Source organism: Rattus rattus, chromosome 10, assembly GCF_011064425.1.
Source record: "Rattus rattus isolate New Zealand chromosome 10, Rrattus_CSIRO_v1, whole genome shotgun sequence".
NCBI classification, from domain to species: Eukaryota; Metazoa; Chordata; class Mammalia; order Rodentia; family Muridae; genus Rattus; species Rattus rattus.
The window spans coordinates 56,921,224-56,947,428 of record NC_046163.1 but is presented as its reverse complement, the minus strand read 5'-3'; the positions used below and the strand labels follow the sequence as shown (position 1 = coordinate 56,947,428).

The following is a 26,205-nucleotide window of genomic DNA, read 5'->3' as shown; positions in this document are numbered from 1 at the left end:
GCTACTACACACTCCGCTAATGTACTACAAGGAATTTCCATGTGGACACAAAAGAAGACACACAAGAATGCACACAAAGGCACCTTAGGTGACAAGGGCAGCCATTCTCAACGTCGGTCAACAGAAGTGCACGAGTCACATACTTACACGATTGGACGGAAGCTTTAAACGTTAATAAAGGCATTTTAGGCTTTGTCCTATTGTTTATGTATGTTAGTTGTCCGCCTGTAGGCGTGTGCATATACACGTGTAGCAACCGGAATACATTTCATTGCCGTATGCGGAGGAACAATGCCAACGCCAGAATGGTACACCACATTGTTTGCATTTAACTTTTTAATGACTTGGCACAGTGTTTGTGTTTAGAGTCACTGCATAGTAATAAATCGAAAATAGGAGCAGCCAGCCACTGGGTGCTACAGAAGGTGCATTAGCAAACACAGGACTGGAAGCTTTAACCCTTGGAACAAACACGAAAAAATAATGGCAAAAATAAGAATAGGGCTGTAGAGCTGGCTCAGGCACTAAAGTCCTGGGCATGCAAGGATGAGGGCCTGAATATGGGCCTCTAGCACCCACATAAGAAGCCAGGCATGGCAGCACAATCTTGTAATCCCGGCACTGGGGAGATAGAAGACAGGAGGATCCCTAGAGTTTGCTGGCCGGCCAACCAGTAAGTTCTAAGCTCAGTGAGAACCTAGGCGGAGAGTGAATGGGTAATACATTGCTATTGACCTTTGACCTTCATATGCATATGCACACATGTGCCTGCATACCCACACATATGTGCACACACAGAGAACATGTTCACACACAGAGACCTTGTAAAAATAACATACAACACACACGCACACAACTGTAAGATCCATGGTATTATTTTTAAATCCAGCAATGTGGCGATTTTTGCTTTGCTTCCTGAACAAAGAAAGGCATGTCAGGCTCGGGGAAAGTACAGAGACTCTAGGACTCTCGGGGAACTCGCTCCTGCCACGTGGAGTGGCTGGGTTAGGGATGAGCCTCCAAGGGAGCCAAGAAATGTGGTCTGAGAACATGTCGCAAGCAAAGGTGGGCCGCTGAGGCCAATTCCCCAAAGCAAGTGCCACGGGGACGCTGGTCATCGCTGATGTCACCTCTGCGGCTACACACCTGCCCACCAGGGTGTGGCCTGCCTGCTGCCCCCAGGGCTGCTCCATCCATCCCACTCTTCATGGCAGCCCCCAGTGCTGCCTCATGGACACAGGACAGAACACTGTCTCCTTAGCCCACCGAACTACAACATCATGGAGCTGTGGAAACACTGTCAAGGTCTCCGACTCTGCACTATGAGAACCCCGGGAGCCTCCTCAGGTGCTGTGCTTGTCAACCTAACGTACAGTAGAGACTCCAGGGAGGGAGACTCACCTGGATCCTACTGACCTCTGGCCATATCTGTGAGAGATCGTCTTGATTGACGGTTGATGTGTAGAGCTCATCCCACTGTGGATGGCATCACCTTAGGCAGGTAGGTCTGGGCTATATAAGAAAGCTAGTAGAGTGCATCAAAGAGCAAACTAGTAAAGCAGACTTTGTACATGGTTCCCGTCTTCCTGTTTTCCTCAAAGGTAGACAGTGACCTGGAAACTAGAACAGATTTCCTTACTAGAAGAGAGAGTAGAGGAAACTGGAGTGTGAGAGAGTGCAGAAGAAAGTCACATATGTTCTGTAAGACATCTGACCATGCCAAACTTCTACTTCAGGAGACAAATTTGACTGAGAACTGACTGCTAACACCACAAGTTTAATTTTTTTTTCCAGAGCTGGGGACCGAACCCAGGGCCTTGCGCTTGCTAGACAAGTACTCTACCACTGAGCTAAATCCCCAACCCCACACCACAAGTTTAGAAAGGATTTGTTGTTTCACGGATCTCTCCAATGATGAAAATACTGTGAGGTTTGGGGCTGTGAGTGAGGCTCGGGAGAAGAGTATGGTCTGCCTGTGTGAAGCCCTGGATTATTTGATCCCAAGCAAAACACCTCAAAGAATCCTATAGTCTCATGTGACTATCATTCACATATATATATATATGTGTGTGTGTGTGTGTGTGTGTGTGTGTATACATATATATACTATTAATACAATGATTATAATATCTATGGAGTATCAGTTATGGCAGTGGCACGCACCAGTTCCTATGTAATATCCTTTCATTTGCACACATCTGTGGTGTGTGAAACATTTCACTTCCATTTCACCAGAGAAAACGCTCATGCTGAATGAGGCTGAGGCCACCTTGCTGGAGTCCCCCAGCTGAGGGTGTCCGGACCAGGAGAAGAATCAGGACGAAGAGAAGAATCAGGACCAAGAGAAGAATCAGGACCAAGAGAAGAATCAGGACCAAGAGAAGAATCAGGACCAAGAGAAGAATCAGGACCAAGAGAAGAATCAGCACATTGCATTATTCCCATACAAACCCTGTTCCCCAAAACCTAAATGACACGAGCAGCCTGGTGTGCTGATGCCTGCTGATGCCTGCTGTGCGTGTTGAGAAGGTGACTGTTTCTTAAACTGCCTACTTGAAAGGCACCCAGACGGCAGACGATCTCCCATCTTAAGAACCAATATTTAAGGAAACAAAGTCATACAAATGGTCCCCCTTTAGCATAGTCTTAAGGTCTTTGAAACAGTACCCCAGTTGTCTCTAATAAACTTTACAACATGGAACCACCCAGTACTCTGTGGACTCCTCCCCACTGTGCTTTGAGCTTGTTTCTAACACTGAAGGGCACATCCTGTTGAACCATCACAAATTTCACTTGGTAAAGGCCGTACCCTTACCTAGGCCTTGTGAAGTATGATCTTGAAATATGACCTAATTCCTTTAAACCAAACATCTACAGATATTTTCCTGAATACATCAACTTTGAAGATAGGCCAGTGCCGTCCCTCCACAGGCACCCAGCCCAAAAGAGTAAGAAGTGGAGGACTCCAGGGACAGTGTCCACTGGCACCAGTTAGCTGTGTTACCAGGAGTGTGGGAAACAACTCAGATTGCACCTTCAGAAAGACTAGGGAGGCCAAGGCCTCCTACAGAGCTGGCTTCTGGGCCACCCAGTATCCAGCAGATTGGCTAAGGGGCCCAGGACTGCTGAGAGGGGCGCTGCTGTGTTTTGACACAGCAAGCTCTCGTTCTCTTAGAAACCATTAATGGCAGGCCTGTGTTGCAAGAGCTGCAAAAAGATCTCCCCCACTGAGTTCACACCACAAAAGCCTGCTAGTCCTTTCAAGGGAAGGACAGCTGAATACACTGGTGCAGCATCCAGCCACACCCCTAACAAGTACTGGGGAAAAGGGTCTTCCTACTTGGAGACCGAGGCTCCCGGAGCCAGGAGTCCCAATCACCTGTCAGTCCCCAGAGCAGGCCTGTCCACCACAGCCCAAGAGACACTGCAGCCTCAGCAGCTCCTGGGCCATGCTGGGACACTCCTGTGCAGGGGCCTGCTCTGGGACCTGTGAGTCTCTTGACAAGCAGGACTGTGCATTGACCAACTGAGTGCACCGGCGACTCCTGTTGGGTTTGTCCATCGCTAAGGGACTTGCAGCTCCTGTCTGAGACACTGTATTTGCAATGCCATTACGCCCCACAAATGAGATGAAGATAACGCGTAATAAGGCCTCAGACCCGAACAATGAGAGAAAGGATGGCGAACGTGTTTCTACTTACCAATAAATACAGATGCACAAGTGATGGCTTCGCCGTGTGCTGCATTGAGCCCAAATCTAAGGTTTATTTATAGGGTTCAGTGAAAAAGAGGAGCTGCCAAGATCAATACAGACGTCCCACAGGACGTCAGAGGGGGAAAGTGATTGCATCCGTGCTGTGGTTTAACAACCCTCTCTAGGTTAGGGTCCTCCCCAAGTCTAGATAACCAAAGGAAGAAGTGTCTGTCAATGTCCCAGAGGAAACTTGACTGATTATGAGGACACGTCTTTAATACCATAAGATATATCTTATATCTGTGAGAGCTATAAACCCAAATGCACTTGGGAGTTATCGCTCATTAAGACTTACCAAATTCAAAATTTCTCTTTGTAGAAAGTCCTATGATTAGGCTGTGGGGAGTGTGGCTCAGTAGTAAAGCTCTTGTTTAACACGTACAAGCATCTTGCTTCAAGCCCAGTCACATGTGCGTGCCTGGCGCACAGGCACAGGCACATGCGCAGGCGCACGCGCACACGCATACTTCCCGTTCCAATGAGACATGGCTTTTCAATATTCCACTCGCTGCCCCTGTGGGTTCCTCCATGCATTATAAAGCCAGCTTCGAGTGGTACGGACATCACGTGGATTTGATGAGAACACTGCAACCTGGCTCGACTGTGCCGTTGCTAACACTTTCTCAGCAAATATTCTTACTTGCTAAGAATTAATTGGACACATCCAATTGGGCGACTGTGTCCAATTAATTTCCAAGACAGAGACTTCTTTCAAAAATAGACTTGCACCTTGGTTTGTTCAAGTTATGCTATTTTGACAAATTTGGCTTGTCTAGCTGGCCAGCTTCTCCCAGCAATTCCAGCTCTAAACTTGCATGACTGGCCATCTCCCACCCTGAGAGGTTTTTTCCCCTTTATGTATGGTGAATGAGCCATCAATAGGACCCCTTTCCTGTCTTTGACTGGTCCGTGGCTGGGTTCAATCAGGAACCCACACCATGGGAGGGGGTGGGGTTTGAAAACCCTGCCTGCTCTTATTCCCTGAAGCCCATTCAGAGGAAGAGCCATTCGGTAAAGCGGTGAGAGAGACATGGGTGCCTGGAAGGGAGCGGAGGGAAAACACAAGCACACGGGGTTTCCTTGGCCCACATTCACGGCCACTGCGCAGCCCACAGAGTATCTTCAGGATGTTTCAGAAGCTTCAAACCATGAATGAAATAACGCCATAGCGGAGTCGCTGGCGAATCTGCAATGATGCCCAGTTGAAAGTCCCAAGCAAGCATGGAGAAACCCTGATCCTATGATACTCAGCAGCCTTGGCTGCAGCGAACAAAAGGGTTTACATGGTACTCAGCTGATGTGCGAGCTGCAAGTTCATCCCATTTTCTTTCATGATCTGGAGATTTTAGGAGGGAAACCTGTCGCTGTAGGATGAAGCCTGGATTCTAGCTCTTCCCAGGTTCCTATGTTACTCAGGGCCCAGCACCCACGGCTGTGTCTACCCCTGCTAAAAAACAGCAGACTGCTTCGAGGCTGGGAGGCCTAGATGAAGTCGTGAATATGAATCGCTAAACTCGGTTCCTTGCTCAACAGCAAGTACTCAGCAAATCATGGACTACCGAACGCCCTTGTTCTGCTTCCTGAAATGCAAAATGAATTTGCCTAGTGCCTGTTCCCTTAATCCTGAACCCCGTGTGTGTGTTTTAAGAGAATCTGGACCATATGGTTCCGCTCCCACTCACAGATAAATCAGCATAATGTTTGTCAGTAAAAGCTGTTTCGTGTCTCCTTTTTACGAGTCTTCTTAGCCAATGTCCTAAAATAATAGTAAGAAGGAAAGTTAGTTGTGTTTGCTAAGGGTAAATAAACTTGGGCTTAAATTCCATCCGGAGGACTGGAAAGGGAGGACCGCCTCTGACGCCAGCTCAGTGAGTGCTGCTCTCGCCTGGGCCACCTGCACCGGCCTGGAATCTGGGGGCCTGAATCCCTAACAGGAGAGGCATAAATCAGTTGAGTAAGGTTAACCAGACAAAAAAGCAGCTGCTTATTCCCAATGGGAACTATTAAATTGTAGGAGCGACGGGCTCATTCCTGGGCTCCGATGCAGCCGGCATGAGCATCCGATGCAGGCTCCCACAGCCCTCCTGCGGTCCGCAGGGTCGGGAGAATGGGCACCTGTAACTGTGTAGGCAGCCATGGGGGAGGATACTCTGAGTATTTTTTGTTGGGGGGGAGAAACTGCCTTTGCTCCTCCCCTGGGCACAGTGCATTAGTTGACCTTCGGAAGTCAGAACACAGAGTGTGGCAGCTCACCTCCCCGCCCCCGCCCCCACCCCCTGTCCAAGGTCACCGCCATCCCCTACCTGTGTGCGCCACACCCTTAGTCCCCTTGTGATTTCTTTTGCTTTGCTTTGTCTATGGCTCTGGGGTTGGAGCCCAAAGCCTTGCACTGCTAAGCTACATTGAGCTACACCCTCAGCCTCCAGCTCTACACAGTGTCACCTTAACCCGACGAATTCTAGAGGCACACAGATGAGAGCAGGGGCGCATGCGTGCGCATGCGTGCATGCTTTTGTTTTAATTTCATTAAAAATGCTCTCCCCTACACGCTGTACAGAAATGTAAAGCGGTGAACAACTTCAGTAGATGGTAAGACACCCAGGAATTTCTTACATGGAACACTGAACACTTACAACCTGACCAGTCCAATTTATTTCCTCAGTATTGACCCTTCGAAAGAAAAGCCTGTTCAAAAACATTTGTATAAGGCTGGATGTAATTTTATTCATAGTACTCCAGATCTTGAAGCAGCCCAGATGTCTATTAAGAGAAAAATAAGTAACTATGATAAAAGGACAGGACAGAACACAACCCACAATGAAAAACAGTCAAGTTCTCATATTCAAAATATCACGGACATGCTTTCAATGGAATACGGAAATCAGCAAAGCTCAGATTCACTGGTCTTGGGACGTCTTTGTAGTCTAAAGTATTGAGAACCTGCGAGATTTACTAACGTGTATTATATTTTATAATAGAAGGTAAATAGAAATTTTGACAATACGTATTAATTTACTCACTACAAATTAACATATTTTTTAAGAAAATTAACTATTTCACCAAGTTTAAAAAGAAAAAAACAATGAACAATAATGGTGCCTCTTTTCAAAGACTTTTGCAGATCTCTTAAGTGATCTCACACCCCCACACCCCCCCCTGCACACACTCTGCTGCGCTAAATTCTTGTGGGCGGCACATGTAAATAGCACCATACAGACTTGTAATTGGAAAACGATGGGCTATGTTAATAGTCATCTAGATAATGATGGCTGTTGGCTTTTGGTACAAACCAAAAGTCCACAAGTGGTGGTTCCCTAAAAGTAAGTTGCAATGTAAAACTAGAGACCATACCAATAATCCTTTGTGCTCTGTTACATAAAAACTCGTTGTAACTATGTTACGGTTGGAATGGAACTTCTACCCATGTAAGAATGTAACCATGCCTATGTCACTGGTGGTTCCAAGCTAAGCAGATCTTGCAAATATTTGTGCAGGCGAGCCTTACATAATGCCTTTAAAATCACATCTGTTCGTGCCAGAGCACTTGTTCTGAGGGGCTGCGATTTAACATGGACACTACTGACCTTGACTCATCTTCCCACAAGTGACTGCTAATGAAGAATACAACAGAGTTGTCCCAGTCCAAGCAACAACAGTTTGAGCCGCAATTGCCTTCACACCATCAACGCGGATGTCAGCACAGTGCAACGGGGAATCCTTATTTAGCTTTACCTTGAAAACCCAGAGTCGAATCTCAAGAATCATTGAAAAATTGGGTTGGTTGCCTGAGCTCATCACATGTGAAAAGCTAGAGGCAAACACAGACCATAAAGTAGGGCGGTTGGGAGAACGGAGGTGAATGAGGGGGAAAGACTCCTTTTCCTCCGCCTCAGAGGAGAGCCGGGCCACCTCTGACCCCAGTCGCTGGCCTCCTACACTCACACTGTCAGCAGCTCGTGAGAAAGTATCACAGATGTTGTCCCTTGCCTCTGCGGTTCCTTCTCTCTCTTTCACTTGACCCCATGCCGTCACAGTGATGCCAGCAACCTACCCTCATCTTGCTGTGCCTGCTGCTTCAGAAATATTTGGATAAAGACAAACTGCATTTTTTTTAAGACTGGAGGGAAAAAAATCAATTTCTCACTAGCATAATTCTCCCAATGTCACTTTGGGACTTAATTGCCACCATGTGCCTTCTCTGACACCAACTGAGAGCAAGCCAGTCATCAGAGCCCAAATGGGGCTGGCTTGGGCTGGTGTTTGGTTTTTATGGCCACTGTGGTCCCCTGAGGCCTGTTTCATCCAGATCTCCATTTTCCCAGGCTTAAACTTGAGCATCCGGCAGACAGAGGGGATGGTGAAGCAGTGTGAAAATCCTCACCAGGAGTGGACAAATCTGCTAAGGCTAGCGCCCCCCACATCCATCCTGAGTGCATATATGATTTCTATTCTGTTTTGAAATTCCGTGGTTTTCTGAAACAGTGCTAGTGTTAGGAGGAGTTAAGGGAAACCAGCTGCAAATGAATTTAGCCTCTCTTCGAAAGAGGTAGAATTTCATGGCTCAGAGAACACATTTCAGCCTCAGCCACCACCCCCTACACACACACACACACACACACACACACACACACACACATACACACAGAGGGGGGGTGGGGGGGAGAAACCATCAGAAACCAACCGTGAGGCTCTGAGCACCCAACTATATACACACACACCTACACTGTTGGGGTTTGAATAGAAATGCTCCCATAGACTCATATATTTGAATGTTCGGCCACTAGGGAATGGTCTACTTGACAGGGATTAGGAGAAGTGGCCTCGTTGAAATGGGTGTGGCGGAGAAAAGTGTGCCACTGGGGGTGGGCTTTTGGGTTTCAAATGCTCAAGCCAGGCCCAGTGTCACTCTGTGTTTCTGCTGCCTGTGATCCAGATATAGAACTCTCAGCGACCTCTCCAGCACCATGCCTGCCTGTGCACAGCCACGTTCACCATGATGATAGTGGACTAAGTCCCTGAAACAGTAAGCCAGCTCCAATTAACTGTTTTTCTTCAAAAGAGTTCCTGTGGTCATGGTGTCTCGTCACAGCAATAGAACTTTAATTCACACACACACACACACACACACACACACACACACACACACACACACACACACACACATGCACATGCACACACACATGCACACACACATGCACACACACACATGCACACATGCACACATACACACACACGCACACATGCACACACACACACACACACACACATATGCACACACACATGCACACACACACGCACACACACACACATGCACACATGCACACACACATATGCACACACCCTGCAGGGTCTCTTTGAGAATAACTGAGTGTTCTCAGATGACCTCAGAAGCCATCCAATGCCTCTGGTTCTCGTCGTTGTTCCTCTGAATAAGGAACAGATGACTGATTCTCCAGTAGGAGAGGAAGAGCCTACTCTTCTCTTTTCTATTCCCATCCCCCCTCCTGGATCACTGCCCCCAGTATTTTGATTGATTCTTTGACTGGTTGGTTGGTTCATTGGTTAGTTGATTGAAACGGGGTCTCCTGTAGCCCAGGCTAGCCTCAAACTTGCTAGGTAGCTAAAGATTATGTTGAACTCCTGGTCCTGCTACTTCCCAAGTCTAGGGATTATAAACAGGTGCTGCCACGCCCAGTTTATGCCATGCTGGGGACTGAAGCCAGGTCCTCCTTCTTGCTAGGTCCGCATGCTTGTAATTGAGACACACCCCTAGCTCTGCCCATCAGTCTCCAGTGTGAAATTAGCAATCTGCTGCTAGGAGCACAAACTCCCCTGGAAGGAATGGGCAGTGGCCTTTGTCTCAGGTCACTCCCATCTCAACAATCCATCCACAAGAAACAGCATAGACTTTGGCCAGTCCTAGAACTTGGAAAGGTCGTTTGCTCCAAAAGCCCCTCTCCCCTGGACACATACAAGACTCTAGCTTCTGTGGGTTCCACTCAGACGGATGCAGACCTCAAGGGCAGAGAGATCTGCTTCCAAGGGCAGCATGAGCAGATGTTCCCCTCTGGCTGGGTGTCACAGGCACATCTATGCCAGCCGGACAGCCGATCAGAGACACTGGTGGGAGCTCTGCAGGGTTTCAGACATCGTATGTAAAGAGCAGAACTTAAGAGCCAAGCACTTTCAGTGGTTCATTCTGTCCCAAGTTTCTTTTTCAAAGAGCCTCACCCAGTTTATTAATTCACAGGTTTTGAACTATGAAGCATGCCCATGGCAAGGGACAATGTACTTACTTTTCCACTGACACTCTCGCCTAGAGGGCTGGAGACGCGGTCCAATACCAGAACTCTTGCCCAACACATACACCACCCTGAGTTCCATTCTCAGATCAGCGACTAAACGAATGGGCAAAACCCCTGTGCCAGAACGCGCATGGGAAACTCAGAGAGGGGCCTCCCTAGTCCTGAGCACTCCATTTGGACACTGAGTGTCATCCTGTGCATATCGCTTCTCTACAGAGTCCTGAGTCACTATGCCGGCTTGGGCGGCTCAGGGGAGAGGGAACACTTGATTCTTTTCTGCCAGAGGTGGATAAAGATGGAGCGAGACACCATCAGGCCCCACACCGATGCCTCCAATGAACCCCTTCCTCCTACCTGTTCTCCTTCCATGCCTTAGATGGGGGGAGGGGACCAAGGAGGAAGAGCAGACAGAGCCCCTTGGGTCTTCTCCTGAGTTCCACCCTGTTCCTTTGGGGAGATAGCTGCTGACTGGCGCTATGCCTGCTCATCCTGTGCAAACCAGACCTAGGTGATGGAGCCGCACTGGTGTGGCAATCCTAACTCTCCAGTAAGAAGCCACAGACCTGATCCATCCCCCCAGAGATCTGGATCTCAAAGACAGGAGCCAAAAGACAGAAAGCCAGATGGCCACCCCTGGGAGTCCCAGGCTTTCAGATCTGTATTTTCTACCAGGGCCTCTGCCTTCTGCCTGCTACAAAAGGTCTTCATGAGCAGAATTAGGATGAGCCTCTTCAGAGGCATCACGTATAAGAGATAAAGAAAAGTGACTACATATCACCTCTTATATTGTTAAGAATGATGGTGCATTAGGGCTAGGGCTGCAGCTCAGCTAGGAGAGTGCTTACCCAGCATGCACAGAGTCCTGGGTTCAATGCCCAGCATCACACACCAGGTATGTTGGTGCATGCCCGTGGTCCTAACACCATCTAGCCTGTGCAATACGAGGCTCTGTCTAAAAGAAAAGATGATATTCTGCCTATGGACCAATGTCTGGCAGCTCATGCATTCCCCTTTTCTCCTAGCTCGCATTACCACATTAGGGAGGATGTTAAAACCCAACTGACAGGGTGGTAATGACCAAACAGGACAGTGTGCAACTGGCTGATAGCATTCACTGCTCCATCCATGTCCTTCAGCAAGCTTTAATTTCCTCACCTAAAAAAATGAGGTTAATTATCTTTAAAAGACAACGACCCAAAGACAGAAATAATGTGTGTGTGTGGAATGCCAAGTGGAACTGACCCCTAGAGGAAGGCAGGTGTCCATTTGGCATCGGAATTCTATAAGAAAAAGTCACAAGGCTTCCATGTTATTCTAGAGGGGGTGGGCCCGTGCCATTCTAGAGCAGATGGGGTTTAGAGTGGGTGGAGTTTATCAGAGTGGGTGGAGTTTATCAGAGTGGGTGGAGTTTATCAGAGTGGGTGGAGTTTATCAGAGTGGGTGGGGTTTATCAGAATGGGCGGGGTCTCTTGGTGTTCCAATTGTTTATACCTTTTTCGTCTTTCAAGCTCTACCCCATTAGAGCAAACAGGGCTCTGGTCAGAAGAGCCTGTGAACACATCCTGTATCTCCAGAGAAAAGGGCAGCAATAGAAACTTCCCTGGTGACACAAGTACCGGTCCCGGGCTGGGCCAGGATAACATAAAGGTGATTCTGGGAACCTGGAGGGAACATGGATACAGTCTGACAGGGTCTCAAACATGAAATGAGATAAACGGGGAATGTTTTTCTATTAAACACTAAAAACTTCAGCGGAAGAAGGAAGGTAGTCTGCCTCAAAGGGACACCTTGCTATGTAGCTCAGGAGGATGATCTTCCATGAGACTCAAGGTCACACAGGACACTACCCAAGACAGAACTACCTGAGGCAGAGTGATCCGAGGCAGAGCCCAGCCACACCAATTTTGGGAGAAAACAAAACAAACAAACAAACAAAATGGCTCCTCTTCACTTAAAATCCAAAGATAATTCCAGAGAACAAAAAGCCTGCTCTCCGAAAGCCTACAATAAATCAATTTTTCTTGCCTGTGCTCCATCTAGATGTAGTCACTTGGTTCATCTTAATAAACAAGTTAGTCATTCAAAGGAAAATAAATGAAATGTTTTGCCTTGAGGGACAGTTTTATTTTTAATAGTTTGGTGCTGTGGCGAGAGAAGTAATATTCTGTGATCTGAATTGCCTTTTGTTCCTGGGAGCCACTGAGGAGACAGTGGGGGTAGTGTGGGACCTTGCTCAAGAACATGGGCGGGCACCTCCTCCTAACCAGCCCGAGTTCGTCTGCTCTCAAGCATCACTTAAAGACAGGGTCATTTGTCTTAGGGAAATGTTGACACGGACAGGGTGGTTTGCAGTTCTCTCTGTCTCTCTGTCTCTCTCTCTGTCTCTCTCTCTGTCTCTCTCTCTGTCTCTCTCTCTCTCTCTCTCTCTCTCTCTCTCTCTCTCTCTCTCTCTTCTTCTTCTTCTTCTTAGGCCAGTCATTCCAATGAAATCATCGTTCAGAGGCTGAGGTGTGAGCTGGGGGGAGGGGCGCTTACTTAGTATGAAAAAGACGCTGAGTTCCATTCTCAGCACTGCAAAGAGGGGGAGCGAGGAAGGAGAAACGGGTGACGTCATTATGAGGTCAGGGCTGGACTCCTTTCTTGGGACATCTTGGGAGATTAGTTCAAGCCCAAATCCTATCTTTCTAAAGGAAAAGCACAGGGCACATTTTCAAATTACAAAAAGAACTCCAAGCACCCTGCTTGCTCTATTTCCTTGGGAAAAACCAAGCGAGACCCCAGTGGACCCCTGAGATCACAACCCTAAAGTTCCTCTGGGGGTCTTTAGTGTTCTCAGCTACCCACCATGTTCTTGGGAGTGTGGTAGGAGCTCTAGGAGTTGGGGCCCAGTGGGATGAAGCTAATCACTGAGTCATGAGCTTGAAGGAGATACTGAGACCCTGTTTCTCATCTTCTCTTTACTTCCCAACTGCCATGAGATGGCCAGGTCTTCCCTGTTACACACAGCCTTGATGTGTGTCAACAAAGCCAGTCAACCATGGTCTGACACCTCCAAGACAGTGAGCCTATATTAACTTGTCTTCTTTTTTTTCTTTCAATGTTCAGTTCCTTATAATCAACCCCATCTCCCTTGAAGGGTAGGTGTGGGTAGCTAAGTGACTGGCAAGACATGTTCACATGAAGATCTTTCCTTGATTGATGGCTTTGCCCACGTGCTGGAAGGCCCCTTTCCCAGGAAAATTACTCTCAAACCAGGGTCTGGGTCTCCTTGCTACCAGGATCCAGTTTCCACCAGGTAAACGACTCATAGTCCACCTGCCAATCTGGACTCAGAGGAAAGATGAGCTCTTGGCCTCGGAAGACCCAAACGCCAGAAATGGAGCTGCTGTTGTTGGATCCAAAGAGGATAACACAAGCAAAGGTATTCCTCCTCAGTTTGTCCAATCGCTGGAACATTCCTCTGATGAGGTTGCAACTCACGAAGGTCTGGGTGAGCTCTTCAGGGAAGCGGTACTCAGCACACCACAGGGACCAGCCATCCTTATCAAAGTGCTCCCATAAATATGGCAGCGCCACAGAGAGGGCGTCCTCATTGGAGTACTTTCGCTTAAACTCATCCACCACAAAGGTACTCTTGGGCAGGTGAGCGAAAGGGTCCTTGGCCTTGAACTCAGCAGCCAGTGCCTGCTCACAACCATCCATCTCTTCCTCAGGAGCTGGGGCAGCTGCCTTTTTTTCCTCTTTCCACTCAGCCTGGGGCTCCTGTTTCCTCTCCTCATGAATCCCTTTCTTTCCTTGGGGTATTCTCTTTTGGCTGACTCTCTGCAAACTTCTTAGCATCAAACTGCATCATCTTCTCACACAGCTTCACCTCCCCCAAGATGGCCCTGAACTGGGGCTGGTTAATGCAGGTGAGGAACCATCGGTTGGTACTAGGGAAGGGCTGGCAAAAAGAAGGCTCTAAGACCTGTTTATAGAACCACAACAGGGTGCAGACAACTGTGATACCTGTCAGTGTCACTCGCTCACCCACCAGAAAAGTCCATGTCTTCAAGTGAGTGTCCAGCAGCCCCAAGATTCAATTCACCTCCTCTCTTGCACTGTCAGTGGCCCGTTTGTTGTGGTGCCTAATGCCTGAGGTGGGGAACACACAGGTGCTGGCTGGAGAGACGACGTCACTGTCAGCAAAGCTCACCCACTACACCACCTGACCTGCCACCTCTGGCGTTGCAGAGGTGCAGTTGGTTTGGTCAAAGTGGAAGTAGGGTGGTTCATAAGGACCTGAGCTCCGCTGTACTGAGCAGTGATGAGGCCCTTGAAGGCCCTCCAGTTTTCAGGGTATGTGTACAGGGTCCCATCGCCATGGTGATTCCGCAGAGAAAGGGCAACTTGTCTTCTCATTAAGTTGGTTTCCTCAGGCATTTGTTACAGTAAGAGAAGACATTACCACACGTAAGCAGTCTCAAACCGTAGGTACGCGCTGTGTTTGCTCATGTGCCTGTATTCTTATCATAAAGGTGAAAATGTGGGTCTGGGAAGAAGGGAAACCCAAAGGAATGGCCATAAGGAAAAGATTCAGTCAATAAGAGGGATGGTTCTTGATGTTTAAGCATGAGGACCTGAGTTTAGGAGGCAGAGACAGAGGGATTCCTGGAGATTACTGGCCAGCCAATCTAGCCAGATTGGCGAGTTTCAGATTCGCTGAGACTCTATTTGAAAAACGTAAGATGGAGAACAACTGAGAGGGACACCTACCACTGAGCTCTGTCCCCCACACGAACCTGTATACTCATGTGCACACGGAGATTAAACCAAAGGAGTAGGAGACCCAGGTAAATCTCAATGGCCGGACTCCAAGTCCTCTCATTCATGAGGTCTTTCTTATTTCTCCCACCTAACACGATCCTTCCTGTTTTGCTGATGGTTTTGTTTTTTGATCAAATTTTCACTCCATAGCCCAGGCTGGCAGGGAATTCTGGATCCCGCTGCACCCGCTTCCTGGTGTTGGGGTTACTCACGTGTGCCCCTGTATTCTGTAGGTACGCCCCCACTTTTTAAACTCCACGTGTCCTCAGCACTTGCTCTAGCTTCCTCTACCACAACCTTCCTTCTAGTAGAGTTTTACACCTAGAGTTCTACTCCCCATCCTCCCAGAAGACCTGCGCTTCCCAGGGAAGCGCCCATCACCACACATTACTCAAGGACATCTGAGGACCTGGACTGGTGAAAGACCATGATTGGCGATTTACAAAGTAGTTGTTGACTTAAATCAAACTTCAGTATGAAAATAACGTTAAAATGTTGAAGGAGTCTGGAAAGTTCTGGATAGTCCATCGAATGATAGCCTGGCCACACCTCCATCCCTGTGCCCTGTCTTTGCTGCGAGTCTTCCCATCTAATGTCCTCTGTCCCTGCTTGAGTTATGCCCCACACCTGTGTCCTGTGGAGGGTTAAAGTTCGCTGGCTCTCTTCCCAAGAAGAAAGAGGATGCAGTCTATTCTGTCAGGGGAGACACAAAAAGAGCGGGAGAAACAGGAAGGCTTTCAGGGTTGTAGCACACATCTTTTTTATTCTATTTATTCAGGGTTTCCCACATGCCAGCCAAGTGCTCACACAGCCGGGAGCACATCCCCGATCATTGACGGTCACCGTACCTGTCAGGAAGCAGGAAAAGCCACAATGGTCTCCATGTGAGGTGATGACCTGGAGTGGTCATGGGGCCCTGTCCCAGCTTTATCAGACTGAGAGTCCTTCTCTGGGGTCTAATTATGGTAACCAGGCCCCCTTAAGGTCTGGTTAATTTCCTCTCCCTACAGAGGTTCATTCTTTAAAAGCTAAAATTGACCTAAATTGCTGTGAACCAAAAAAATGAGTGAGCTTGACTGGGGGAAAAGAACACCCTACTGCATTTGATCTCTACCCCCACCATGGAAAGCCACACTCACCCAAAGGGTATCAGTCAATAGACCTAAAAATGGGTTAAGGCTGTTTATTAAGTTGAGCTACAGAGGACCTAGGTCAGCTTCCCACTCCATGGCAGCTCCAGGGAAGACACCCACGATCAACAACTAGAATCTTTTGGTAATTACAGTCACGGAAAATTCCAGTTGCAAAACAATTTCATTCGATCCATGGGTATTAAATGCCCATTAACTGGTGCTCTAAAGTGTGGCCTGTGACGGGCAGGAGCAGGACAGAGGCGGTTGGGCACACAACAGACTCCCCTGCCACCACAGCACACGCTCTCACGGCAATGCCACGAAGAGCCACATCCGTGTACGTGTGCATGGGTCCGCTCTGAGTCTACGGAGAAAGTGGTAGGATTCACACGAGCTGAGTGAGACTTCCGCCCTGCACCAGCGTGGAAGGAAACATAAGACTGACTCTCTCTAAAGGTTTGAGGCAAGGCTGTGTCTGAGGGGGAGGAGGCAGGGAAGTTCACATTTGCCATCTCACTCGGAACTCAAGCAGCACAGTATCTGACTGTATGAGGACGTTGGAAAAAGAGAAAATGGCGCATGGGGGGCTGGGGGTTGAGGATCTACACATCCCCAGTGTCAGCTGAGCTGGGAGGTAGTAAGTATCCTGCAAGAGGAGGAACATCTGACTCCAGTTTCCACGGTTTTCTTGGGCCACCAGCAAATCTCTGGATCCCCAGGCCCTAGAGTTAACAGTAGAGATGAACAGGGTGAGCAGTGTGGTTCAGGAGCAAAGCCATCTACAATGCCTGGGTCTAACCCCTAGACCTGCAAAAATGAGGCTAAAGAAAATATTTCTCTGTGTGGGACTGTGGGACTGTGTTTCTCAGAGAACTGTGGAATCTCTAGGCCAGCCCTGTCTCCCAGTTGCCTAGACCATCGCAAGCAAGCTGCCCTGGGAATGGTGGGTTCTTTTCTCATCGCTAAAACACTTAGCAACAACAACACACACATAAATAAATAAATAAATAAATAAATAAATAAATAAATAAATCACTTAAAACAGGGGCTGGTTAACAGTACACACTGCTCTTACAGAGGACCCAAGTTCAGTTCCCAGCATCCCCATGGGGCAACGCACAACTACTTATAACTACAGATCCAGGGGATTGGACTCCCTCTTCTGACTTCCAAGAGCATTGCTTACGTGCACATACGCACACACACAGACCCACATACTATACACAACTATAAAATAAAGCATAAGGAAGGCAAGGTTTATGCTGGTTCACAGGTCAAGGGTCTACATGCCCTTCGCAGCGGGCAAGCCATGACAGAGAGTGTGAGGCAGCCATCACACATGTCCACCGTCAAGAAGCAGAAGCAATGCTTACATTCAGTTCACTTTATTTCTAAGTCAGTGGGAGACCTGAGCACAGGGGACGGCACATCCATGTTTAGGGTGGGTCTTTCCGTCTCCGTTAGCCTAATCTAGAAGCGTTCCTCACAGAAGCTCGTCTGCTAAGTGATTCCAGAGCCTGGCCAGCTGACAGTCACGGTTAAGCATTAGATGTGGCTAACGAGCCCTGCTGCAGGCCGAAGTACTGCCCTGAGGGCAATGGCTTCTTAGCAGCCCAGCTCTTCAGCCCCTCACCCAGCCCACATGTGGGTGCATGCCAAGTGGACACCTACACGCTCAACTCAGTGTGGTGTCAACGAGTTCACTTGTTTTTCTCAATAACTGAGAGGGGATGGGAATGTTCCCAAGAAGGGACCAAATGGCCCCGCTAGGAAGTCTTTCTTTGTGTGACTGTAGTAGGAGAAGACAAGGGTCAGAGAGGATTTAATTTCTTTATAAAAGTATGTAATTCCGGGGTCTTTGGGAAATGGGGAGAGAGGGGACATGAGGGATATGTGGAGGAACCGCATACACAGTGGCACCATATCTGGAGACTCTGTCAGGAAACAAGGCCCAGAACAGCATTTATGGGTGGGTACACTAGGAAGAGTCCTAGCTGGGAGCCTAACTTGGGGTGACCCTAGATCTGAAGGCACCTCGGCTGACCAGTCTCCATGAGTTTTCAAAGCAGGGCCACTTGGGAATCTGCAGGGTTGGAGAGGTGGCTCATTCAATAAACTACCTGTTCTGCAAGCCTGAGGAACTGAGTTTAGATTCCCCAGCACTCATGTGAGAACCAACGGCTGGGTAGAGGCGCCCAGATCTCTGGAGCTCCTTTGACAGCCATCCACCTCAAATCAATGGGTTCCAGATTCATTGAAAGATTTCATCTCAAACAGTAACGTGGAGAGTGATGAAGGGAGGCACTTGGCATCGACCTCTGTCCACACACACACACACACACACACACACACACACTCATACACACATGCACACACACACTCACATACTCACACACTCATGCACACACACATGCACACATACTCACACACACACACACACACACACACACACACGCTCACGTGCACACACACACACACACACACACACACACACACACACACACACACACACACACACACACACACACACACACACACACACACACACAGACAGACACACACACACACAAACACACACACACACACACACCCACATACACACCCAACACCAAACACACACACACACATATACACACACTCACACACATTACACACTCACACACATTACACACACACTCACCCACAAACTCACCACACACATACACACACACACTCATACATATACACACACTCACACACACACTACACACACACACTCACACTCAAACTCACACACATACTACACACACTCTCACACACATACACACACACACACACACTCACACACGTATACACACATGTATGTGCATCCACATGCAGGCAGTTGGATAGACACAAATTGTCTAGGAAATTAGACAACTGTGGTGGTGACAAGGACGACTCCACTCTTTGGATGGCAGCTAACTGGTGTGCATCAGAGAGCAGCTTCCTACTCTGACTGACTGGGAGCACCTTGGGCCACACAGGAGCTTGGGAAGATGTCTGGGGCTCCTTTGGCAAAACCTCAAGTCCACGCCCAGCCAAGGCAGAGTCTGGTTTGGCTGTAAACTGAGCTTTATTCACAAGGGAATACTCCATTTAGCAACAGTTGATGAGTCTTTCTCGTCAAACTCACCACTGGGACACACACTTGCAGACACAAGGCCCGCTCAGACATTCCCTCAGTGTGAGCATAAAAGCTGCCATGCTTCCTTGGGATATATTTCTGGACTGGAAAAAGTAACATAACTGTGGTGTCCCAAGAAGAAAAGAACATTCTTTTGTGGAAAGAAGGGAGGGGCAAGTGATTTCCTTTGAGTAGGAGCTTCCTCTGGGGAAGAAAACAAAACCCACGTAGACACCTAGGCTATAGTCTGACTTCTGTGGCTATAACCAAATACCTGAAACTGTGTGATTTATAAAGAACAGAAGGTTTCTAAGTCACAGCTCTGGAAGCTGGCATTCTGGTGGGGGCATCGTAACCTAAGGAAGGCATCACACAGTGACACGGATCTGACACATTAGGTCAGATGTCTTCCAAAGTCACTGACATCATAAGGCACCTCACCCTAATGAACTCATCTGACCCCACAGACCCCTGGACGTTCCACACAAAGAGTCAGGTGGTGAAGGAAAGGACTCAGAACGTTGGCTGTTCCTGTGCTAGCAACCGGATGAACTCTTCCCTCAAGGAACTCTGGGACTTGAGGCTCAGAAAGCCAGTCTCTCATCTTGGAATAACCCATCTTCCCCTTGTTATTTGAGGCAGTGCCTCATGAAGCACAGGCTGTCGGCAGGCCAAAATGACCTTGAACGCCTGTTTCTTCTGCTTCCCAGATGATGCAATTACAATATTGTCACCATGCCTGGCTCTGAAAATACACTTTTCTATCCGTTTTTGCCTTGAGAGAACCCTTAGCACTGCCCTCTCAGCTACAATGAAATTACACTGGAAGAGATGGTGAAACCCTAGAGAAAACTAGACCTTCCTTCGGAAGTGACCAGAGGACCCTCCGGCCATTCGAAGGGACCGTCTTCCTTCCTGTGGCATCTGACTAACCCGAATGCTGCTTAGGGACTCACGTGAAGCAGGGTCTTTCTGTCTCCTTCCATCTTTCCTGTGCCCCACGACCCCACACTTGAGCGAGTGTCACTGCAGGACCCACACCGGCTCGTCTTCCCTGATGCCTACCCATCATCACCATGGGAATCGTCACATTGCCTGGCATCCACCAATCTTTAATGACTCCTCACTGCCAGGCAACAAAGCACATTCTGACCCCATGTCTGCTTCCAGCCTGTGCTCCCTCCTCCTCTAACCAAGCCTGTAGAGGAATTTTAATCCAACAATATGGCTGCTCTGAAAAGGGATCACACCCAAAGAGCTTCTAGGTCTGACAGAATGACACAGCTTCAATCCTTCTGACTGGAACACACAAATACACCATTAGTACTCGTCTTTAATCCCAAACAACAAAGGTACAGTTAGTTCCTGGAGGAAGCAGCCATGTTTGAAAGTGACATCTAGTTGAGGAGTAGACAAGGTGACGAATCAGAGAAAGATTTGACAGAATGAGTCAGAGGTAGGATATGCCCAACTCTCACGAGGACAGTACAGGGAAGGGAGGCAACTTAATAGAGTAGGAAGGGGAGGAGTTTTACCAGGACAGTTTTACAGAGAAGGTTGCAGGTGAAGACAGAAGGAGTTAGTTTAAGGCCAAGCACAGCAATTCAGTGAGAAACGGAGCGAATCAGTTTGAATCAGTCATCTTGGAAAGGAGTTTGAACCAGAATACCTGAGTTAAACCAGCCACCCAGAGTTCAGAAACAACTAAACAGGGTGACCTTATTCAGAAGTAAGCCCCAGAGACAACAGTGACACCTGGCAAATAAAAGTTACTTTTACACATACAACCCCTTGCCTGAGCCCCATTTTCTCCTCAAACTACAGGTTTCTTGCAATATTCCTCATAAGAATACAGTCAAAGCTCACCCCTGGAGCATTCAACCTCTCTCCTCGCCTCCTGCCAGAATCTTGGCATCTCTCCAGCCAGTTTCTCCTCCAGGGCCTCCTGGATCCGGCTGGGTGAGGTGGTCACCTGCTCTGCCTGAGCCTCCCAACTCTCTGTGTGACCTACCAGTGCTCTCATTACGTCCTCTTCCCCTCTCAGCTCTGTGTGTCTCCACACTCTCCTCTCTGATGTGTGTGTCCTGCAAAGGCCCCATGTTCTGAGCGCATTCCTCAGCCTGAGTTCCCAATAGGGAGGCAAAGCTAGCATGCACCAGACACTGTTGCCAAAGGGGGGAGTTGTAAACAAGACACACACAGAAGAGGTGTGGTCTAGTGAAAGAAGTTAGCTCACTGGATACAAGCCCCTTCCGGACCAGTGTTAATTAGTGCAACCCCTTCTCTCTGCTTTATTTCTAGGGCATCATGGGGTGAGGAATTACGTCCTATGGGTCCCGAGCAACAGATCTAGATGCAGAGCCTGAAGCTTCCAAACCCTGAGGCCAAAGTAAACCTTCCCTCTTTTAAGGTCGGTAGTCTCAAGTATTTTATCGCTATACCCGAAAGCTGTTAGGCACCTTCTCTGCTAATCCATTAGTTAACGTTTCTCAAGTGTCTGGTGTATTCTGGGCTTCACGGGAGGTACAAGGTCTGAGCCAGGACAGCAAGGTCCTTGACCCCAAGGCACTTACACTCTGATGTTCAAATAAATAACAGCAGCACCCATGATGCCCACAGAGCAGTTAGTGCCTGACAGAACAGACAGTGGGGCAGACGGCAAATCAGTACTAGGCGGGCAGCCGCACCAGGTAGCTGCAGGCATTCTAGGAAAGAGAGACCAGGCTAGCTGAGGTCTCCATGGTCCACAACGCTGACCTACACATGCCCTGTCCTCAGGTTGCATTGAAAGACAGCATCTTACAGCCACTTCGTCAACTTCTACTGCCACACTTGCCTCCTCTCCTCCACAGAAGCCCTGCTCTGCACCCTACAACCTGGCCCGCTGTAGAGATGTTGGGGTCTGGGTGGCAGGAAGGAAATGAAAGGCAAAGGAGATATTCCCGGCCAACAGGGACCTGCCCCTGACATCTCTAACCTCAGGACTTCCCATGCCTGTGGAAGGAAAGTAAACCTCACGTAGGGGTGGCCCGTGGCTGGCTGGCTGGGGCTGAAGGTGTGTGGCTCTCCAGCAAGCCTGCTTATTTTATAGCCTTGGGAAAACGGCCCTGGAAATGACCAGCTGTGTTGATTATAAAGCCCAAGGGCCCCGAGCTGTCACGAGGGGAGAGGACTGTGAATCCCAGGACACTGAACCTTGGTTAATCAGCTGCTAAGTGAGTGAGACAAAGGGCTAAAAGATGTTGTTTAGAACACCTCATTAATAAGATTCAAAATTGTTTTCTGCAATTACGGGCAATCATTGGTTATTTTACCCCCAGCCAAGTAGAATTCCCACAGCCAATCTATAGTTTTGGTTTCAAATGCCAAGAAAAATTCCCTGGCACGTGGGAGAGAGTGGGAGAAGAGGCTGAGATTTTGAGACCAGAAGCCCTTGATCAGCTAATGTAGAATAATCTACTGGGAAAAAGAGCCTGCCAACAAAATGAAACCAGTGAGTGGACTGTCCAGGGGAGAGCGTGGCCGCACAGATCACTTCCACATGGGCTCCCCATCCGCCTTGCAGCCGCAAAGCAAACAGAAGGGCTGCTCTCTCCTCCGATACTCCATCCTGCTGTAGCTCCCACTCGCTTCACATATTTCAGCAAACCTAACAATGTCTTAATATTCTAGTAAGAAATCGAAGGATGTATTCCATCGAGTTTGCTCAGGGAAGTCCTGCCTCAAGTCCACACAACCTTTCCTATTTGCATCATTCATTCATCCATTCAATCAGTCAGTCAACCATTCATCCATTCAATCAGTCAGGCAGTCATTCAGTAATTCATTCATTCAATCAGTCAATCATTCATTCAGTCAATCATTCAGTCAGTCAGTCATTTAGTCATTCAGTCAATCATTCATTTATTCATTCATTCATTCAATCATTCAGACAGTCATTTAGTCATTCAGTTAATCATTCATTCAGTCAATCATTCATTTATTCAGTCAGTCAGTTAGTCATTCATTCATTCATTCAGTCCGTCCGTCAGTTACTATTCATCAACACTACACTGTCTACACTGAGGCTCATCCTTGGCTTGGGGATTACAGTCGTTCTCTGAGAGCTTGGGCTGGTGCTGACAATGCGCACCACAATCCACCATGCTAAATCAGGCTTTCAACATTTCAACCTGTGGGAGACATCTAAACCCTGAATCCCATTTCATGTATATGGTGGTGTGAAAGGAAACTTCCACATTCTTAGTTTCTTATATTATCCTGTCTCTAATATGGGCATACATTACTTTTACAAGAGTAAACGTTTTGCTTACTGGTTTCACCTGTTACACACTAATTTCTTGATAAGTGGAGGGAGATAAAAGGGCAAATTGGTAGCAAATATCAAGAAAACTTTCTGTATGGATAATCCAAATGTGACTGGGAAAGCAGCTGAACTTTACTCGGCCAACTACTTTCTGTTGTGGTATCAGGTGCTTAATCTATCAGTTGGCCTTGGAGCTTTGCAACCAGTCTCTTAGAATCTGTTCAGTGACAAGAGTTAGCTACATCAAAGTGGCTGTGAGGAGTTTAACAGGAGGGGAGAAAAGAACATGCAAAGGAGTTGCCACACTCTCTTGAGTTCTCCCGTCTTTAAAAGTCTTTATTTAAATATATATTTGATTTTCTTAAAGGGCAAAGCAAAAAGAAGCAGGCATAACCTGAGGTCGGAGGGTTCGTGGGAATCTGCAGGCTGACCAGAGGCACACATCTGCAGCTCACAGCGGTGTGAGGGCCACGTCAGGCTACTGTGTGTAGTAGTGCTCCCCTGGTCTCCTCTGACAGCGCTGCACTGTATGCCTCAAAGCAGCCATTGAGGTTGGGGCTCCAGATCAAAAACTGCCCACGTAGCTTTGTACAAATGTGGCCTCGGGCTACACCGAAGCCTGCGGTTCTTTCAAAGTTGAGAACGAATTACAACATGGAGTAAACACACGATCGGATTTCATCAGTTGTGGAACCCCGCTACCCTTCCTGACTCCCCGAAAAATCAGCTCAGGACACCTCACACAAAACACCTCATCCTTTGAAGAAAGATGATGGACCAGGGAAGACGGAAACACTGAAAAAGTGAGCACCGTTCAGGGGGCTGGTACCAGAGGGCTGCAAGCATCAATTCCCAGTTCTGATCTCTGTAACCAGCTGCAACATTGTTTCCCAGAGGAGTGAAAGGTTTTTGTCTGAGTTACACTTTCCGCCTTTACTGGGACTTGGGGAGTATTTTAAAGCGCTGCGTGTGAGCTTATGTGAGGAACCCTACGGTGAAGCCACAGAGGAAAAGTCAGGGTGCCTCGCCTGGTCTCTGAGCACAGCGAAATTCACCAAGCAGAACAGCTTCTCTGGAAAGGATTTGCTGTTGTCTGCTCTGAACCAGTCTCAGAGGGGAGTCCCAGGGAGACCCCAGCAATGGTTTGACTCTTTGCTTTCTCAGGGGAATGTGACAGACAGCTCCGTCATTACTGTGGAAATGTCACCCTCACAGCATTCCTATGGCCAGGCGTACTACAAGTTTCGATTGTCGGAGTGCATTTCGTGCAGTTTCCCTGGATTCTTATGAGAAGAGACAATATGGCGGCAGCATTTTCCACCCTGGTCGATTATTCCTGCCGACTAAGGATCTGTTTACCTTCCACACACCTTAATGATGATGCTACTATGGATTCCAGAAGTGAACCCAGCCATCGCTGGGAAGAAACCGCACCTACAAACAACAACAATGCATACTAATGGTGCTTTTAATAGAATCTGGTGCCCTGGTGTGCACAGACCGTAATGCGTGAAGGAGGCTTTGCTGGGAGGTAGCACGAGGATGCTGAAAACACACAGATGCTCTTTTATGGCTCCAATCAGGACTCGTAAAATGAGCAGTTAAGAAATGGCACAAAGAATGTGGCTTGGGGGCAGGGCGGGGCGGGGCAGGGCGGGGCAGGGCGGGTGGTGGGGGCTAAACTCTGAGTCCTTTAAGAGACCTATTTGTTTTGAAGTTGACATGGAGGGGATATTTCCAGAACCTTAAAACATAGGTGTATTTCATTACAGATTCAGATTCAGTAGGAGAGGGGAGTCCTGACAGCGTGTGTACCCCCTGCCTCTGTAGTTTAGAAGCATGGATTTGCTCTTTTGACTTTTTCCCCCACCCCAGGGCTCATATCTGGGTCTGGCAAACAGCTTCAGAGGAGAATCTGGACAGGGACTTTCAGGAAATTCTGAACCAGTTTAAATTAGGGGACGCTTGTCAGTTGAGACGCAGTTTGCTCCATGCAGTGGAGACGAGCCTCTGTGGGCTGAGGGAGGAATGGTTAGACCCAGACTGCCCTCAAAGCTGCAGAGGTCTGTCCCCAGCCTATGGAGAAGTGGAGAACTCTTCAGGGGGAAATTGGCTTGAGGGAGGCCTACCCTCTCTTGCCTCTCTTTGTTTCTAAACTCCATAAGGTGATCAGGTCCCTCCTCCCATACTCTGGATGGTGCTACCTACAAAAGGCCCAAAACAACGAGGCCAGGCAAGTTTGGATGAAACCATAAACCAAAACAAACCATGTGGGAGCTGAGATGGAAGGGCATTGTAAGCCAGGGGCCCGGGCCGGCCCAAACAGTATCATAAAACCCCATGATGAGAGAATGAAACGATTGACTTTTGAGCCAACATAAAAGTTAAACGGGGACCAGTGCTGACTCGGTGGTAACTCCAGAGATCACAGAGTGTGGTAGATGCAATCTCTATCGTGTACCTAACAATCTATCTGCCCAGGTGAAATGCACAGGGTTGGGGCCTTTGCTGAAAGGAGAGCCATTCTGCTCATCTTGAAACACTTGGGATGACTGGCAAGGTGGCTGGGTGAAAATCCATACAGACAGAGACAAGGGGACAGAAATAGGTATTGTATTAAACTCCTGAGATTCAGAAGTCACTCAGGGAGGCCCCTACACAGAAACCACCCATACATCCAGTTTCTTATGCAGCCAAAATCAGTTTCCTTACAGCTTCAAACCCACTTCCAAAAGGAGAGATTGGGATTCAGAAAA

At 48.2% G+C, this 26,205-nt stretch overlaps 1 protein-coding gene and 1 pseudogene across 1 annotated transcript in view; both read right to left on the bottom strand.

Annotated features, from left to right (window-relative positions):
- The window catches only part of Kif26b (kinesin family member 26B), a 403,463-nt gene that overhangs the window by 333,565 nt on the left and 43,693 nt on the right, over nucleotides 1-26,205 (bottom strand). The gene's annotated exons all lie outside the window — the stretch shown is intronic.
- LOC116911779 lies at nucleotides 12,564-14,568 on the bottom strand (annotated as a pseudogene).